This window comes from Cupressus sempervirens, chromosome 4 (genome assembly GCF_028749045.1).
Source record: "Cupressus sempervirens isolate cs-2001-9-10 chromosome 4, ASM2874904v1, whole genome shotgun sequence".
In the NCBI taxonomy this organism is placed as follows: domain Eukaryota; kingdom Viridiplantae; phylum Streptophyta; class Pinopsida; order Cupressales; family Cupressaceae; genus Cupressus; species Cupressus sempervirens.
Window position 1 is genome coordinate 578636318 of NC_143121.1, and position 14840 is coordinate 578651157.

Genomic DNA, 14840 nt, shown 5'->3' on the forward strand with positions numbered 1-14840 from the left:
GATCACATGAACAACATTTTAGGACCCAACCTCCTATATGGCCTCTCTTGAAATGTTGAATTGAAAGTTTCCATCCTTGCACTCCTCTAAACAGTCAATAGCTCTGAGAAAACAAGAATCAATTGAGCATGTGACTATGATGTTGATGGGTGACCGATGTTTAATATCTATCCACCAATTCATCACAATAGAATGTGTCTTCATCCAACTTTGCCTCATGTCCTTCATCACAAAACCCACCTTTGAATATGCTTTTTCAAGGAGGGTAGTTCATAATTTATGATCTTTAGTGAGTACAAAAGAGTGATCAACAATAACTATATATAGAAAACTAGAAATATAAGTGGATGTCAGGGTAAGTGCACAAAGTTGTGGTGCCAAAAGGGGGGTATAAGTGGACACCTTTTTCCTAAAATCAACAAATTCTGGACTTCAACAAGAATTTGAAGATAGTTACGCTCAAAATTTTAAGATATGACAAAAACAAAAGTCGTAGTCCTTTGAATCTAGTTTCTAAACTACTAATTTTTTTTCAAAATGCTTTAGTTTTAGGTCCTCAAAAAAGGGGGCCACAGAAAGTGGTACTGTTTATTCCAAAAAAACATAACATAGTACAAAGTGTGGGCCCCCTAAAATTTTAAATTTTTTTTTGAAATTCTTTAATCGCTCCTGTTAAAAGTTACCTAACACTATGTAGTTTATCCCAGATTTTTCGGGTAATTTTATAATGTGTCTTTTTTTTTAATGAATTTTTTAATTAGACCCATCCCAAAAACGTGAAATATCTGTGTGCTCCCCCTAGAAATGATTGAAAACTAATCTAAAATCAAAACTTCTTTTTTTTTTAAAGTGTGTAGAATGGAGTCTAGTTTCTAAAAAACTAAGTTGTTACAAAATTCGATGAATGAGCTAAAATCTACAGCCCAATTAGTACATGGTGGTTTTTGACAAAAAATGAACATACATTCAAAAGAAATTATAGATGAAAGACTTAAAATAGTTCAAATTAGAAATAAATTATATGGTTAGATAGCTAACATAGAGACCTATAATGTTATGTAACCTGATCTTATCGATACCCAACCACGAGGAATATTGAAGGGGAGCACACAAGAAAAATCAATCATTTTTTGTATGTTTGCTGGAAAACACGTCTTAGACCTGTTTATAAACTCCAAACCTTTGGGTTGGATCTCCAAGGCAAAACCAAGCCTTAGGCTTGGTTTTAATGCAAAGCTTTGAATAGTGCGTGCGCCCTATAGCGCACACGCGCTATTAAAACACTATTGAATTCGAGGTAGTGCACACGCGCTATAATGCGCACGCACTATTGAGACCTAAATTGCAAACCAAAACCAAGAGAGAGCTGGGGGGGTGGGGCGAGGGAATGGCTATTTGTGTGTGAGAGAGAGATAGAGAGAAAGTAGGGGATGGGAGAGGGGAGAGAGAAAGTGAGAAAGAGTAGGGGTGGCAGAGAGAGTATAGGATGGGAAATAGAGGAAATGTGAGAGAGTAGGGGTGGCAAAGAGAGTACAAGATGCAAGAGAGAGGAAGTGAGAGAGAGAGAGTAGAGGTGGCAAAGAGAGAGTACAGGATGGGGGAGAGAGATTGAAAGTAGGCGATGGGAGAGAGAGGAAGTGTGAGAGAGAGTACAAGTTGGGAGAGAGAGATTGAGAGTAGGGGATGGGGGAGAGAGAGAGTAGGTGGTGGGAGACGGAGTGGGAGAGGAAGAGTGAGAGAGAGGAGGATGGGAGTGCATGTGTGTGAAAGAGAGAGAGTAGGGGATGGGAGAGGGGGAAGATAGAGTAGCTTGAGAGAGAGTAGGGGATGGAAGAGAGAGTAGGGGATGGAAGAGAGAGTAGGTGATGGGAGAGGGAGTGGGAGAGGGAGAGAGAGAGAGGGGGGATGGAAATGTGTGTAAGAGAGAAAGAGAGAGAGTGTGAAAATGTGAGAGAGGGTAGGGGGTAGCAGAGAGAGAGTAGAGAGGCAGAGAGTGAGAGTGAGAGAGAGTGAGAGTAGGTAGTGGGAGAGGGAGATCAAGTGAGAGAAAAAGTAGAGGATGGGAGAGGAGAGAGGGGGGATGGGTGTGTGTGAAAGAGAGAGAGTAGGGAATGAGAGAGGGGAGAGAGAGATAGAGAGAGTAGGGGATGGGATAGAAAGAGAGTAGGCAATGGTAGAGGGAGTGGGAGAGGGAGAGAGAGGGTGTATGGAAGAGAAAGAGATTAGGAAATGGCAAAGGGAGTGGGAGAGGGAGAGAGAGGGGGGATGGAAGTGTGTGTAAGAGAGAAAGTAGGGGATGGGAGGGAGTGTGAGAGTGTGAGAGAGAGTAGGGGTGGAAAAGAGAGAGTGAGAGTAGGGGATGGGAGAGAGAGGGAGAGAGTGAGAGAGAGAGAGAGATAGTAGGTGATGGGAGAGGGAGTGGGAGGGAGAGAGAGAGGGGGAATGGAAGTGTGTAAGAGAGATAGAGTTGGGGATGGGAGAGAGTAGGCAATGGGAGAGGGAGTGTGAGAGAGAGAGAGGGTGGGGAATGTGAATGTGTATAAGAGAGATAGAGTAGGGGATGGGAGAGAGTGTGAGAGTTTGAGAGAGAGTAGGGGGTGGTAGAGAGAGCTTGTACAGGATGGGGGTGAGAGAGAGAGAGAGAGAGAGAGAGAGAGAGAGAGAGAGAGAGAGAGAGAGAGAGAGAGAGAGAGAGTAGGGGATGGGAGAGAGTGTGAGAGAGAGTGAGAGTAGGGGATGGGAGAGAGAAAGTAAAGAGGGAAAGAGAGTACTTGAGAGAGAGAGAGAGAGAGATAGTAGGTGGTGCAAGAGGGAGTGGGAGAGGGAGAGAGAGGGGGGATGGGAGTGTGTGTGACAAATCTAGAGAGTAGGGGATGGGAGAGGAGAGAGAGAGGGGGGGGATGGGAGTGTGTGTCTATGAAAGAGAGAGAGTAGGGGATGGGAGAGGGGAGAGAGAGAGTAGGGGATGGGGGAGAGAAAGTAGGCAGTGGGAGAGGGAGAGAGAGAGAGGGGGAATGGGAATGTGTGTAAGAGAGATAGAGTAGGGGATGGGAGAGAGTGTGAGAGTGTGAGAGAGAGTAGGTGGTGGCAAAGAGAGCTCATATGGGATGGGAGAGAGAGAGTGAGATTAGGGGATGGGAGTGTGAGAGAGAGTAGGGGATGGGAGAGAGAGAGAATAGAGAGGGAGAGAGAGAAATTGAGAGAGAGAGATCTAGTAGGTGGTAGGAGAGGGAGAGGGAGAGAGATAGGGGGGATGGGAGTGTGCATGACAAATGTAGAGAGTAGGGGATGGGATAGAAGAGAGTGGGGGGATAAGAGTGTGTGTGTCTATGAAAGAGAGAGAGTAGGGGATGGGAGAGAGTGTGAGAGTGTGAGAGAGAGTAAGGGGTGGCAAAGAGAGAGTACAAGATGAGAGAGATAGAGTGAAAGGATGGGAGAGAGTCAGAGAGAGAGTAGGGGGCGGTAGAGAGAGAGAGTACAAGATGGGAGAGACAGAGTGAAAAGATGGGAGAGAGTGTGAGAGAGAGTAGGGGATGGGAGAGAGTGTGAGAGAGAGTTGGGAATGGGAGAGAGAGAGAGTAAGAGTAGGGGATGAGAGAGAGAGAGTAGAGAGGGAGAGAGAGAGATAGTAGGTGACCTGGGAGAGGGAGTGGGAGAGGAGGAGAGAGAGGGATGGGAGTGCGTGTGACAAATCTAGAGAGTAGGGGATGGGAGAGAAGAGAGAGGGGGGATGGGAGTGTGAGTGTGTGTGTGTGTGTGTGTGTGTGTGTGTGTGTGTGTGTGTGAAAGAGAGAGAGTAGGGGATAGCAAAGAGTGTGAGAGTGTGAGAGAGAGTAGGGGGTGGAAAAGAGAGAGTACGAGATGGGAGAGATAGAGTGAAAGGATGGGAAAGAGTGTGAGAGAGAGTAGGAGGTGGCAGAGAGAGAGATTACGAGATGAGAGAGACAAAGTGAAAGGATGAGAGAGAGTGTCAGAGAGAGTAGGGGATGGGAGAGAGTGTGAGAGAGAGTTGGGGATTGGAGAGAGAGAGAGAGAGTAAGAGTAGGGGATGGGAGAGAGAGAGAGAGTAGAGAGGGAGAGAGAGAACTTGAGAGAGAGAGAGATAGTAGGTGGTGGGAGAGGGAGTGGGAGAGGAGGAGAGAGAGGGATGGGAGTGCGTGTGAGCGATCTAGAGAGTAAGGGATGGGAGAGGGGAGAGAGAGAGGGGGATGGGGGTGTGTATCTACAAAAGAGAGAGTTTAGGGGATGGGAGAGGGGAGAGAGAGAGTAGCCCAAGAGAGAGAGAGAGAGAGTAGAGGATGGGAGAGAGGGGCGGATGGGAGTGTGTGTAAGAGAGAGTAGGGGATGGGAGAGAGTGTGAGAGAGAGTAGGAGGTGGCAGAGAGAGAGAATGGGATGGGGGAGAGAGAGAGAGTGAGAGTAGGGGATGGGAGAGAGTGTGAGAGAGAGAGTAGGGGATGGGAGAGAGTGTGAGAGAGTAGGGAGAGGGAGATAGAGAGAGGGGGATAGGAGTGCATGTGACAAATCTAGAGAGTAGGGGATGGGAGAGAAGAGAGAGGGGGGATGGGTGTGTGTGTGTGTGTGTATGTGTGTCTATGAAAGAGAGAGAGTAGGGGATGGGAGAGAGTGTGAGAGTGTGAGAGAGAATAGGGGGTGGCAAAGAGAGAGTACGAGATGGGAGAGACAGAGTGAAAGGATGGGAAAGAGTGTGAGAGAGAGTAAGAGGTGGCAAAGAGAGAGAGAGAGTATGAGATGAGAGAGATAGAGTGAAAGGATGAGAGAGAGTGTGAGAGAGAGTTGGGGATTGGAGAGAGAGAGATAGTAGGTGGTGGGAGAGGGGAGATAGAGAGAGAGAGCAGCCCAAGAGAGAGAGAGAGTAGCGGATGGGAGAGAGGGGTGAATGGGAGTGTGTGTAAGAGAGAGTAGGGGATGGGAGAGAGTGTGAGAGAGAGTAGGAGGTGGCAGAGAGAGAGAATGGGATGGGAGAGAGAGAGAGAGAGTGAGAGTAGGGGATGGGAGAGAGTGTGTGAGAGAGAGTAGGGGATAGGAGAGAGAGAGTAGAGAGTAGGGGATGGGAGTGGAGAGAGAGGGGGGGATGGGAGTGTGTATCTGTAAAAGAGAGAGTTTAGGGGATGGGAGAGAGAGAGTAGCAGATGTGAGAGTGTGAGAGAGAGTAGGGAGATGGGGGAGAGAGAGAGAGTAAGAAGTGGGAGAGGGAGGATGGGAGTGTGTGTGAGAGATCTAAAGAGTAGGGGATGGGAGAGGAGAGAGGGTGAGAGAGATAGAGAGAGTAGGCGATGGGAGAGGGAGAGCGAGAGAGAGTAAAGGATGGGAGAGGGGAGAGAGAGAGAGTGTAGGGGATGGGAGAGGGGAGAGAGAGTAGGAAGAGAGAGAGAGTAGGGAGAGAGAGAGAGAGTAGGAAGGGTGGAGAGTGATGTGTTTTCACATAGTGCATACGCACTATAACGCATACGCACTATGTGAAATCACCTAAAAATGGTCAAAAAGCAACTTTGGGGCCCGTTTCATTCATTCTCTACTTTTGTTCTATTCTGCACTCTGTTATCCCGGCAGAAATCGTGAGTTTCAACACAACAAACACTCTTTCAAGGTGGAAAACACTATTTTAAGCTAACAAACACTATTTCAAGGTGGCAAACACTTTTGGAAGCTAGCAAACACCAAATTCAATCATTGGATTCACGATTTGAAGACTTTTTGAATATTCCTTGTATAGAAAAGGTTAGTGCAATCTATTTTAAATATTGTTTGTTGATATATAGATACAAATTTGATTATAATTTGACATGTTGTTTAATATATAGTGAATTCATTGAAATTTGTATGTTTCAATGAAATCTTATTTCAAAATGGTTAGAAATTTGACAAGTCATTTTATATATATATTGTGTATTCATTCAAATAATTATAATTTTTATATGTATTTGAATAATTTGTAATTTATACATTTTAAGTAATTCAAATGTTTGAATAATTTGACATGTAGAAATCATCATCATGCCAAGGAAGAAACCAAAAAATCAAACAAATGAAGATAGGGAGAGAGATTTGGCAATTAAAAGAGATAAAATGAAATTACTATGTGAGCAAAGAAAATTGCAAAGAAATAATGAAGAATTGACTTTCAAAGAGGATCAAGAACCACTGGTACCAAGAAACAAAGAGGAAGAATTGGAAAGACAAAGAGAACGAATGAGATTTTTACGCCTAAGAAGACAATTGAATTGTGAAGCTACACCATCTTCTAATGTTGGAGTCATATCGTCCGCTACACCATCTTCCAATGTTGAAGTCATATCATCCTCTTATGTTGAAGAGACACCGATTTGTAGATCCGACGATATACACACTCCATCATGTCATGTTGAAGGCACAACATCAATACATCAAGTAGGTGATATTCCATCTTTTGCATCTTATTGCCAACGCACATCATCTTCAGTTCAAGGTACGCAATACACTCAACCTTATGTTGATGTTCAAAATGTTGAGAGAATTGAAGAGATTATAACACCTTCTAGAATTCATTTTAGAAGCCCAAAATATTTGATTGATATTGATAGTAACATTTTGAAATCAATGCCTAACAAGATTAGCAAGCGTACTTGTCAAAGAAAAGTTAATCGTATGTGGAGATTATTTTTTGATGAATTAAATATTACAGGTCAATGCCAATTATTTGTTGAAATGATGAGGAATTTAAAATTTAGGCCTATCATGAAGATTCTTGGGCTAAGAACGATGGATGATTCAAATAAAAAAAACATTGTAAAGAATCTAATGAATGCTTATGACAAAGTGGGTTCTAAATCACACACCAAAGATAGTAATATCGCAAGATGAGTACTTACATCGACAATAGTAAGTAGCCAAATGAAGAAAGCTTGACTCATGAGAAAGACAAGCAAAACATAAAAAATTGGTAGAGGTACTCTAAGGAGAGCCATGCTAAGGTGTGAGAGATTGGAAGATCCCTATTTTCCATCCTCATCAACAATGAAGCACTTTCTTGGGCCTATATCATTCACTAAAACCTCCCTATTCAAAGACCATATCCCTATCCTATGGAAACCACTCATTATATTATCGGGTGTAAGTGCCAAATTGGAGGCTTTGCTGGATAACATTCCTAACTCCTCACGACCAATATTGATTTGAGGGTTCCTAGCCAACCACACATTCCAAATATGTTTTAAGTAAGATTTTAATGGTGAGAAAAAACTAACATCCAATGATTGACACATATAGATGGTATACGCTACAAGTGACACACAATCTATGCCCAACTTCTTTGCTTTATCAATTATTTTCCATGTCATATGGATTCCATGATCATCAAATACTAGAAGACACCTTTTTGAAAGAAACACCCCACATGGAATTGTTCTTACAAAGTGATCTAGCCAATTCAAGAATAATTATTTCATCATCCATCCATGTACTTGGACTGCCATGCAGGCCTTGAGATCATAATTGAAAATGTAGTTTTTTATATGCCTCTTAGCCTTGAACAAATACAAATTGGAATTCTCTAACCAACAATAATGTAAGGAGACCCACCCTGCTAGTTTAGGCCACTATGCCCAAACTAACCAATGACTTCTTCTGATCCTATAGGGTTTCTTCCTGACCCTATTCCCAAGAGGATATCTCCCAACTATCCCCTTCCTTAGGATCTATGCACACCAATTGACTATGTCAACTTCAATCACCCCAATATTCAAATGAAGGCATTTTCTCTCTACTAGAATTGGGCGCAAACCCCAATGCATTATCTAGGGTTATTATATGGTCCTCAACTTGATATTTCCAAACTCTCCTAATGATCACAAGACTCCACTCACCAACCCAAATCATAGATGTCCTTTTCTTTCTTACTTGACCTACTAGGTCTAGAGCCCCAATTAGGCCAAAATTTTCAAACTCACTAGGTGCTCTTGCACCATTCTCCCCATGTGACAAAGAACTCATGGTGGATAAATCTGAAGGAATTTTGTAGGAATACCTTTCTTTCCAAAATCACTCTCATCTATCCATGTTACTTCAGATTCTGATTGATCCTTCCATTTGATAAGATGCTCCATATAGGTGCCATGAAAAGTCTTCTTCTTGATTATTGAATCCATAACCTTTTCAGCTTTTGGCTGAGATTATAATGGGATAGTGACTTCTTCAACCTTTGATTTTGTTTGTCCTTCTATGAATGTAGGCCCTTTATATTGAACTTAGTCCTTGACATTAAAGATAAGGTAAATTTCCAAGTTTGTTGGGAGTTCTATTTTGTCGGCATTAGAACCATAATTTGCAAGTACCTTACAAGGTCCTATCCTATGCATTTGTAGCTTGGTTGGAACACCCTATGCAAGTACCAAAACTCATCCTTGGAATCATATCATGGCCTCAACACCTTGGATCATCTCAAAACATCTCATCTAACATGTTCCAACTCCTTGCACACTCTCAGCAACTCATCTCTTACACTTTCTCAATTTTGCCTCTTCTAGGCTTGTTCCAACTAGCCCTTGCCAGTCACTAATTTGTTGTTTTCTCCAAAATTTTCCATAGAAATTCCTAAAATATTGGGTGATTAAAATACCCTTTTCCTCACTCTAAAATATACTGCAAAACCAACTACACTTGTTTTGTAAAATATCACTCAAAACTGGCTATTTCAGTCTGCCAACTAGGCCTAGTTTGAGGCCATTTACAAAGAAACTCACAATCCCTTGACTTTTGGAACTCCCATGACCCAAAAAAGTCTTAATACATGACTCAAATGCAAGGATTCTTCTATTTTTTTAGTCTCATGATCAACTTTACAATGGTTTTTACAAAACCCTCCTTTCTAGCCCCTTTACCCTAGGGCTTTCTAGAACTCTTACTTTGCAACGTCTCTAGAACCCCAAAATGGTTCAAACACCTTCACTTTGGTTATATTAGATGACTTCAAACATAAAATGCAACTCTTGTTTGGAGAAAACACTAAATCCACCTTGGGAGCAATCACATACCCCTTTTTATGCACTCAAATTTTAGGGAAAACTATGCAAATACTTCTTAAATGGTTGCAACACTTGACTTTTCAGATGGAAATGGTTATTATAGACTCAAACCAACAATAAAAATCCCAAAATTGAGGTTTCTCAACACTCAACAATCAAATTTCAAAACTGTTACCAGCACTTACTACTAGGACAATTTCTAGTTTTAACGGTCAAACTCCCAAACCATACAAAGGACCCCCCACTATTTTTCCATTTTTAAACACTCTTTTTGGAGACCTACAATAAACTCTCTCACTTTTTGCATATCACACTCCATTTTCATTTTACGACGCCATCTCGGGTGATGCTGAAATTTGCAATGTCGGCTAGTACAAAGTTGCCAACTGGCAAATCTCTCTCACCTTTCCTCGTGGGATCAAACTGTCTACTCTGTTAGCTCTGTGTGGCTAGGTAAACCCTATTCCCAACCTCGTCCTATCCCCTTTAGTGCTCGAACGTTCTCAGGCACGCCAATCCAGAATGTCCCCAAGGGTCACTAAATGCCATAGGGCTGTGATCTTTGACGGGGCATATCTCAGAGTTCGTGTGAGGTATGGATGCAATTCTAGTTCCTATAGGACCATGTTGTAGAGACCTACAATAACCTCTCTCACTTTTTGGAGATCACACTCCATTTTTTTTTTACAATGCCATCTCGGGTGATGTTGAAACTTGCAGTGTGGGCCAGTACAAAGTTGCCAACTGCCAAATCTCTCTCACCTTTCGTCGTGGGATCGAACTGTCTGCTCCGTTAGCTCCGAGTGGCCGGGTAAACCCTATCCCCAACTTCATCCTATCCCCTTCAGTGCTCAAACGTTCTCAGGCACGCCAATCCAGAATGTCCCCAAGGGTCACTAAATGTCATAGGGATGGGATCTTTGACAGGGCATATCTCAGAGCTCGTGTGAGGTATGGATGCGATTCTAGTTCCTACAGGATAGTGTTGTGGAGACCTACAATAACATCTCTCACTTTTTGGAGATCACATTCTGTTTTCATTTTACAATGCCATCTCGGGTGATGCTGAAACTTGTAGTGTTGGCCAGTACAAAGTTGCCAACTGCCAAATCTCTCTCATCTTTCGTCGTGGGATCAAATTGTCTGCTCCATTAGCTCCGAGTGGCTAGGTAAACCCTATCCCCAACCTTGTCTTGTCCCCTTCAATGCTTGAATGTTCTCAGGCACACCGAACCCGAATGTCCCTAAGGGTCACTAAATGCCACAGTGCTGTGATCTTTGACGGGGCATATCTCGGAGCTCGTGCGAGATATGGATGAGATTCCAATTCCTAAAAGACCATGTTGCAGAGACCTACAATAACCTCTCTTTCTTTTTGGAGATCAGATTCTGTTTTTCATTCTACAATGCCATCTCGGGTGATGCTGAAACTTGTAGTGTTGGCCAGTACAAAGTTGCCAATTGCCAAATCTCTGTCATCTTTCATTGTGGGATCAAACTGTCTGCTCCATTAGCTCCGAGTGGTCGGGTAAACCCTATCCCCAACCTCTTCCTGTCCCCTTCAGTGCTTGAACATTCTCAGGCATGCTGGACCAGAATGTCCCTAAGGGTCACTAAATGCCATAGGGCTGCGATCTTTGATGGGGCATATCTCAAAGCTCATGTGAGGTATGGATGGAATTCTAGTTCCTATAGGACCATGTTGTAGAGACCTACAATAACCTCTCTCACTTTTTGGAGATCACATTTCATTTTCATTTTACAATGCCATCTCGGGTGATGCTGAAACTTGTAGTGTTGGCCAGTACAAAGTTGCCAACTGCCAAATCTCTCTCATCTTTTGTCATGGGATCAAACTGTCTGCTCCATTAGCTCTAGGTGGCTGGGTAAACCCTATCCCCAATATTTTCTTGTCCCCTTCAGTGCTCAAATGTTCTCAGGTACGCCGAACCAGAATGTCCCTAAGGGTCACTAAATGCCACAGGGCTGCGATCTTTGATGGGGCATATCTCGGAGCTTGTGCGAGATATGGATGAGATTCCAATTCCTATAGGACTGTGTTACAGAGACCTACAATAAACTCTCTCACTTTTTGGAGATCACATTCCATTTTCATTCTACAATGCCATCTCAAGTGATGTTGAAACTTGTAGTGTTGGCCAGTACAAAGTTACCAACTGCCAAATCCCTCTCATCTTTCATCGTGGGATCAAACTGTCTGCTCCATTAGCCCCGGGTGGCTGGGTAAACCCTATCCCCAACCTCTTCCTATCCCCTTTAGTGCTCGAACATTCTCAGGCACACTGAACCAGAATGTCCCTAAGGGTCACTAAATGCCACAGGGTTGCGATCTTTGATGGGGCATATCTATGGGCTGTCAATACTTCGACTATACTTTAAGTCAACGATTATCAATATGTGAAAAAATGGAACTCGTTGTATTTTGAAGTACTGAGAAGATGGCCTTGCCCTTCCCCAGGAGTTTTAGAAATGGGAGACATTAGGTAAGAGAGTGAAAATGTTACTATCGCTTCAACACACATGACGCAATTGGAAATGCAAATTTTGATGGTGATCATTTTGTGATAAGGGAGAGACTAGGGATGATCATTGTTACTATCTCTTTAGTAGTGGAATTTTGTTTTCTCTTGAATTTGGTGGTGGGGGATCAGTGGTAAGTCTCCTTGGATATTCCTTCTTATGATGTTAGTGACAAGTGTTGCTCTTTGAAAACACTTGTACAATCTTTTTTAAATTATTAGATAAAAATAGAGAATTTTAAGTATTAAACATGATTAGCCTTTAGTTCCTAGAAGATCTTTATTTCCCCATCAATGCATTTAGAAAGTTAAGTTTTAAGATCATAAATAGAAAAAATTAGAGAAGCGATTTAAACATTTATATTGATTGGAAACACGTGAGTCTTGAGTTTCCTCTACCTTTTAAAGAATGTTCCTTAGCTAGCAGACCTAATTCCACATTCCATAAGACTGTCATTGCGCTAAAGATTTAGGAAACCAACTGCTCTAAGATAAAGCTTCCCGGTCAATAACAATCTAGCCTATTGAGGAACATAATACTTCTCAATTAAACTTGTGTTAATTTAGTATTAATTTTGTAATTAACTACAATTTCAGTATCTGTGTACAGGGGGTGACTGAGAAAACTATTTGAGGTCCAATTTGAAAATATATTTGTAAGGATCTCGACCAAGGTTCACAACTTTGATGATTAATACATTCATTCAGGCCAGAACCTCACTACAAAAAAATAATATATAAAAAAGGTAGTGAATAACGTCATGTCTAGACCCAAATCAACCAATGAAAGTCAAATTAGCATAATGTGGAAATAAAATATATGCATTGAGTGGGTTGTCATAAAAAAGCTTCATAATAAAATTCATGTCTAGAATTAAAAGACCTTAAAGAACATTTATGCTTGTAACACAAATGGCCATTCAAAACTGAATATGATTACAATATGTGAAATAGCATTACAAGAACTTATAATGCTCTTGTGAACATCGTGTTAATTCTTGTAAGAATCCCTAAGATGCTTGTTATACTCAAAATTTTGTTGAAATTGAATTAATTTTTATCCTGTTGGTTAATTGGCTTAGGGTGATATATGCTTCTTGGATGGAATAATGAGTTCGTGATTAACTCTGTATTAAGATTCATAGCATCTTTTAGTTATTTGCAAAGGAAATTTATAAATTACTTGCTAATGTCATATGGCTTGCTTGAGAAAGATGTCCGTGTTCTTATTGATGGGTACTAATGACTATCCACATTTAGTTCTTCAATACCCTATTTGACAAGCTTTCCATAGACATTTCTTTGCCATACTAAGTATTTTTGAAAACATATTTGAGTAGAAGGACTACAGTAGATACTACATGATGTTTTAACAAATAAAGTAATGGGTTAAAGACTATTATTTCCAAGGTATTATGTCATAGTATTTTAATTTTAATGTTCTTAGACTAATGATATTCTTGAATGTAACTTCGACATGCAGCAAGAAAGACAACCTATAGCCAAGGCTATATTGTGCCTACAACCAAAGCCATAAATGCTCACAGCCAAAGCCACTAGTGCACATAGCCAAAGCCATGGATGCTTATAGCCAAAGTTACAAGTGTTTGCAGCCAAAGCCATGAGTACATGAAGTCGATGATCACAATTGTTTACAACTATTCACCAGAAACAACTTCTTTGCAGTTTTTGAGAAATACTAATAAAGCAAAAAAGAACATCTACTAGTTGGTAGACATAATGGCAACTCTCTAGCAATTGAATTTAATTTCATACACGCACTTATCTAATTTAATGTCATACACGAACATATCTAATTTAACGTCATACATGAACAAACATATAATATAAAATGATAACCAATAATGTCATATACATTAACAAACACATAATATATTATGATAACCAATAATGTCATATATGAACAAACATATCATATATTAACCAATAATGTCATACATCAAATATGTCATACATCAAATGTGTATCGAATATGTCTCTCAGATGCCTATATACATACATGGGGAAGGAAACAAGTCTCTATATATATGTATCAAATATCTCAACTACATCTTTTCCTTCCCACGAGGGGAAGGAAACAAGTCTCTCGACGTCCTCTGCCGTCGTGTGGAGGGAGACAATGGAGATGATGGGGCCCTCCTAACATGCTCACTTGACCTCTTGTTGAGGCTCTTCTCCAGGTCCAACTGATACAAAGAAAGTAGATATGAATCAATATTTATTATACGTTGAAATCAAATATATGTACTCACAAAATCAATTATTTTCTTACCGCCAACAAATAGTCACTCTATAAGTCCACCTCAAATGCTCGTGGACGATCAGGCATGAAAAGGCCCTACAAAAATTCAATAAATATAATCACTTATAAATAACATTAGAAATTTTGAGATTAACTATTATAAACAACAACTAAAATGAAGAAAATTCTTTCATACCTCCGTCAGTGGCTGTGAGCTAGCCACAGCTGCGACCACTCCACTATCAATAGACTATTGCAGATGAGGAAGTGTGTCCGACATCATGAGCTGCATGTCATACAATACACATTATATCTAACATGAAACATGGAATAAATATAATCAAATGAATTAAATTAACATGAAACAACTGTACCTATGTGAAGCTCATATGATGTCTCTGCTCTGCGTCTGTGGTAAAGGTTGAGGGTCCTGTGGAGAACTGATGCACATGCATATTTTTTTTGGTCAATCCTTAATATGATTATGTAATAAATATATGTATTAATTAAAATGATTAAATTGATACATACCTCAGGACTCGTCGAAGGGACAAAAAATGGGCCTAGAGGGTCGCTGCTAGGCCCAGGAACACTTTGACCCTAAATTTTGAACAATGTCAATAAATCCTAATCAATTAATCATTCACTATACGTATGAAATGTGATCAAATTAGTAATTTACCTGTGTGTCAATGCAAAATGTCTCGTTCAGGAACTGATCGGTGACAAGCCCATCATCTGCACCATCTCCGACATGAGTGCCAAATGTGCATAGGGATCCGCATGAAGTGCACATGTGACCATGATGTATAGAAGGCTCCCCCTCAACTAATGGGCTCATGGAATGGATGAGGGTCTGCGTCAAAGCATTAATGGTCCCTAGAGTGCTGGCCTCTACATGTTCCTTCACAACTGAAGGAATAATCACATGCTCGCATTGTGGATGGACCACGACTGCCCTAACTACATTAGGGTCACGACGTGCTCCTGGCCTCTCAAATGATGACCCCCCACC